Source organism: Leopardus geoffroyi, chromosome B1 (assembly GCF_018350155.1).
Source record: "Leopardus geoffroyi isolate Oge1 chromosome B1, O.geoffroyi_Oge1_pat1.0, whole genome shotgun sequence".
In the NCBI taxonomy this organism is placed as follows: Eukaryota; Metazoa; Chordata; class Mammalia; order Carnivora; family Felidae; genus Leopardus; species Leopardus geoffroyi.
In genome coordinates, this window is record NC_059327.1 from 178,579,234 (window position 1) to 178,585,233 (window position 6,000).

A 6,000-nucleotide genomic window follows, 5' to 3' on the forward strand; every position below is an offset into this window, starting at 1 on the left:
CCCCTCATCGGGCCCTGTGCTGACAGCTTGGAGCCTGGAGCCTACTTTGGATTCTATATCTCCCTCTCTCTCTGCTCCTCCCCTGCTCGCACTTATGTCTCTCTCTCAAAAGATAAATAAATAAATAAATAAATACACATAAAAAATTGAAGATATGATTTTAGACATATGTGAATAATTAACTTTATATGTTGATGAATTGAATATGTATATATATGTACTTTATTTTTAATTAAATATTTGAGTCAATTACATGTTTACGTTATTTAAATTCAATACATGTTAAAATTTAATCTGTGAAAAATAATGTCTCCCTCTCACCCTTGATTCCCAACCTGTAATTTGATTTCAATAAAAATTAAAAGGTAATCAATGAAGAGTAATACCTTCCTCTCACCCTTAATCCTTCAATTACTGCCTATTATCAATTATATGTCTCTTTAGAAACTTAAAACAATATGTCTTTATAGGGGCGCCTTGATGGCTCAGTCAGTTAAGCATCCGACTTCAGCTCAGGTCATGATCTCACAGTTCAGGGGTTCGAGCTCCACATCAGGCTGTGTGCTGACGGCTCAGAGCCTGGAGCCTGCTTTGGATTATGTGTCTTCCTCTCTCTCTGCTCCTCCCCTGCCCATACTCTGTCCTTCTGTCTCTCAAAAGTAAATAAATGTTTAAAAAATTAAAAAATATATATATATACATAATATTTTTCTTTATTTAAGAAGAATTATATTCTATTTTTTAAGAAAAGTCATATTCTCTACACACTGTTCTTGATCTTTGAAATTACTCCTTACTCTTTGAAATTAACTATGTATTCCAAATTTATCCATATCAATGAATAGGAAGCTTTTATAGTTTTTAAGATGATTGTATTCTACTGTATTGATATAGCATAATTTATGGTATATATTTCATTGCAAAACTTTTGCTACTATTGAGAAAAAAATAGCAAAAAAAACACTACACAAATTTTCAACTATAGTACATACATTATTTTACACATATCTACTGCATCGCTGAGCTAAATTCTTAGAGCTGTAATTGGTAGACATTCCCAACTGCCCCTAACAGTTTTGTGCCTGTTTATTTAGTTAGTTAGTTAGTTTGTTTATTTATTTATTTAGTTGTGTGTGTGTGTGTGTGTGTGTGTGTGTGTGTGTGAGAGAGAGAGAGAGAGAGACAGAGACAGAGAGACAGAGAGACATAGAGAGAGTGAGAATGTGATCAGGGTTGGGGCAGAAAGTAAGGGAGAGAGAATCCAAAATGGGCTCCATGTTGTTAGTGCAGAGACCTATGAGAGGCTCAATCCCACGAACTGTGAGATCATGACCTGAGCTGAGGTCAAGGGTATGATGCTCCACCCACTGAGCCACCCAGCTGCCCTATGCCAATTCATTTTTGAATCAGCAATAAATCAAAGTGCTTACTTGTCCATAGCCTGGCTTATGGCTTTTAGCATCTTGTAAGACTGACTGAATCTAATTAGTATGTATGGATCTATCTATGTATTATATGTATAGATATAAATGTATTTTTAGCTTAAACAAATAAACTGATACACACTATTAAACTGGTAATTTGACAAAGTAAAATCTTACAGTGAATGAAATGAATGTTTCTCATATATTTTACAGCAACATTGTTTTTCATTTTTGTGAAACATCTGTTGGTATGATCTGTTGACTTTTCTACTGAATAGATCTTTTGCTTTTTTTTTTTTTTTGTATCTATGCTTTATTAAAGCAATTGCTAATTTGTGATGTGTGTTTTAAACCTATTTTTTTTAATGTTTTCTTTGCCTTTGATTATGTTTATGGCATTTCTTGGAACTTGTAGTTATTTCTTTCCCACTATCCATTACATAGTCTACTTTTCTAAGCTTTTCTTTTTTTGATTTGTGTGTGTGTGTGTGTGTGTGTGTGTGTTTTGTTTTTGTTTTTGCTTTTGTTTTTGTTTTTGTTTTTCCATTGAGTATATGTTTAGAAGTGGGAAGTGTCATAATTCTCAACAGCTTTCTTCCATAGAGAGCAATTATCAAATTACGCCCCATGGGACAAGTCTGATTTACTTGTATTTTATAAATACACTTCCATAGGAACATAACCGTACCTATTTGTGCATTATTGTGCTATAATGGCAGAGCTGAGTAGTTGCAATAGTAACTTTATGGCTTGTAAAGCCCCAAATACTTACTCTCTGGCCCATTACAGAAAAATTTTTACTAGCCCTTTCTCTTTATATTTCTATCAGGCATTATCTTTATCTTTTACAAAACATAAAATCTCAGATGAAGTGGGGTTAAGAAATATTTTCAAAATTTTTGAAAATTTTGAATGCTGGCAAAGAAAAATTTTCAAATGGCAGATCTTGGATTTTACTCAGGTCTGTCTGACGCAAGAACTGAGGTACCCCCATGATCTAAAAATGTGTTTGTATGCTCAAAGTACAACTGTACTTCATTGGGACACACTAAACTCAAATTTGGCCACAGACAATGAAGTCTTTGTGGAGGACATACTTAATTTTATAAAAGTATATAAACAACTTGGAAGTTATGGATGTCCTCATGAGGGCAGAGAATTTCTCATGTCCAAAGACACCTAAAAGCCCATATGTACCATTCACAAATCAATATTATGATAACTATTATAACTAGAGCATGTCAAAAAAATCTCAAAGCCATTTAAACACTTGAAATAATGATCTGTGGCATAACTATATATCTATATCATCTATATCTATATCTATATCATCTATCTAACTATCTATATTAGGAATATGACCTTGATAATGGGAGGGAGAGTGAAAAGAAATTGAGTTTTTTTTTATGCACAATGCATAATGATAAGCAAGAGGAAGCTGTTCAATAAATTCTTAGAAAAATTGTGCTTGACTTTCATTATTTTCTAAGAAATGTACTTTGCAATTGAGAAACCTTTCTGACCTTCCTAGAAAAACACAATAAAATAGATCAACAAAACAACCATAAAAACTGTTATTTTCCCTTACACTCTGATTTAGTGGTAGCTTCTAATTAACTGTGAGGCAAATAAAAATGTGACTGGAAATTCTCAATCTGTCAAATATTTTTTATCATCCATGAAACTAAGTAAGAGAATCAAACAGTGCCTATTATTCAGTGTTTCTGCTGAATGCAGAGAGTAGGTATTTTTCAATATACTGTATGGTCATACTTATCAGCCTGACCGGTTTGTGTTTTCATCTTCCTTAATGAATGGAAAACGTTCTTTTCGATGCACTGAAAATGAAAAATATTAATGCTCACTGTAAAACATTAAAATAAAAGCATTTCAAACACTTATTGGTTTTGACTGCCAGGTTCCACATTGTTTATATTGAAGATGGGTATCTGGATATATTAGCAAAAAGCAACATTAAGATGGAAATGCAGGTTGAAATACCTCTGTAATGTTACAGCCTTTGTACAGTTGACAGTGTTGAAATTGAATATTCTTATTTTTTTATTTCTATCCATTATATTACTACACTGATGATGGAGACATTATAAAATATAAAGTACTGAATAATTTTATGCACATGCCATTCCAAAATGATTTGGCATAACTCTTGTATCACAATACATTAAAATGGAATGATGCATTGCTTATGTCTGCCAAGTATTCTTCAATATGTTAAATATAAAAAACAAAGCAGTAAGCAAATGTAGTGATTGGGTTTTTGTTAGGGATGTAGCAATCCTCACATATTTTCCCCTCATTTTAATTTTGTCCCACATTTCTAGAAAGTGTCCCACATTTCAAATAATTTCCAAGATCACAAAATGTTTCCTTTAAAGTCAATTGCATGTGGCTTTCATGTGTATTTGTGTGTATATACGTGCATGTTTTGCCTTTTATCATGACTTGTGATTTTTTTTTTTTTTTAGTGAAAGCTGTACATGATGTATCAAATAATAGGGACTGAGACAGATAGTCTTTTAATGTGAAGTTTTATGCTCGTCTGACTCGGAATTGGGCTATGGTTACTGTTTCCTGGACCTGTAGATGTCAGAGGCTTCAATTTCCTTCCATGTCCTTTCTTGTCTTCCAGTTGTCTTTGGTTTTCCCTAGGTACTCTTTCTTTGTTAAACAGAGTGTGAGCCCTGAAACACTTTTCAGCTGTGTGCCCCTATTATTATGCAGGAGCCCTGTTGATGTACTGCTAAGATATTAAGGGAGGGAAATTATTCAGTAAACTCATGATTAGGTTTCAGCCTTTTAGTGGATCTGTGTCCCTATCTTAGGACCTTCACAAGTGCTTCTTAGCTTAGGTGACAGAGGCAGGCCAGAGGGGGCTAGAGTTGGGTAATTTCCCTGCCCCCAAGTGGGATAAAGCTTTGGTGAGGTCTTTTCTCTTTCTGGGTAAGCCCTTGTTATGGAGAACACCTGGGGTTTGTTTAAAAATGATTATTTCTTCCCCTTCCCTGACAATACAAAAGAGGACTTTGCTCTTCATCTGGAGAACTTGGGTAGAGTTCTTGGAGTAAAACTCAAGTATTGAGTACCATCTTAGGCTAGGCAAGCAAGAATTTTTAACTTTTAAGCTAGTCTACATTCAGCTTCTGGCAGTTTATTAAAGTCACTGTTCAGAGGCTCCAGTGACTTGTGCTTCAGGTAAGCTGATCTATAGTCCCTGATTTCGCCTGTATCTCCAGTTTAGAAGGTGGCAGTTTGCACCATGACCTCAATTCTCTGATGGATCTAAAGAAAGTAATTGTATTTCAACTTGTTCAGTTTTCTTTTTCTTGTGAGTGGAAATAATGACTTGCAAGCTCTTTACTTGTTGGAAGGGAAACTGGAATCCAACAGTGGTGTTTTTAAATAACTTGCAAATTTAAATGCTTACTGAAAAAAAAATTCAGAGTAAAATATGTATCTCAGTAAGATATGCCAAGTGTGTTCTCCAGATTTAGTATCTCTTGGCATTCCTCTTATTATCCTGAAGGTATCTGTATCCAAAGTATTCAGGGTTAAATTTAAGTGAATATCATAATAAATAACAACCATTGAAACATTCCATATGTATCAGTTACTTGCGACCACTTCAGGGCAAGAAGAAGTTTCCACGTTGGTTCTAGAGACTTCTTCTATCTTTGAATCTTTCAGTTTTCTGGATACCCTTTGGGTTATATATTGACTTACTGAAAAGAAGAAAAGGAATATAGTGTTTTATAAGGGAAGATGTTTTAATTCTTAGTGGAAACCCAAAGCGATCCCCAAAGGGGATAGTAAAAACAAAATGTTTGTGACTTTAAAAATATGTGATTATAATAAATACTAATGCTTTGCTGTGCTTAGGACCATTTTATTCAAAAGCATAGAAGCATCTACGTAGTTCTAGACAACGATAAATTTCTTCATGAATACCGGAAGTACAAATGTTTAGTAGAAGAAAACATGAATATTACAATGTTGTTTACTGTACAAAAAACAATTAGAGCTCTCAGGTATCTCTCCTTAAAATGCAAACTCATAAATTTTCCTTGAGAGTTCGGAATTAATGAGGCCTTACAAGATGTTATTAACCACTTTCATAAATGACTTGCTGTGAAAAAATTGAATATTTCTGAGACCTACTAATAGTAACTAGCCAGTAAATTATTTCAGCTAAATGATACCTTCCTTAGGCTAGGTCATGAGCCAAAGTAACATGTATAAGGTATTGTAAAATATACCACAAGGCCTACTTTTATAAATAATATTCTGTTTTGTTAATAATTAGGAATTTATACTTAAAGTATGGTTTTTAACTTCCACATCTAATATCAAAATACAAAAATTCCACTTTATTTCTTGTAAGTATATTCTCCTTAGGAAATTTGCATTTACCTGGCAAATTAATGTTTTAAGGTAATATTTAATAGCTAAAAGATTCAGCTTTCTTGTAAGAGTAACAAATGTCAAAAATTGTTTATTCATTTTCTTAACAAATAAGAACCAATAGGCTTATCAAAGGTGTTTTAAAACCACCATGATT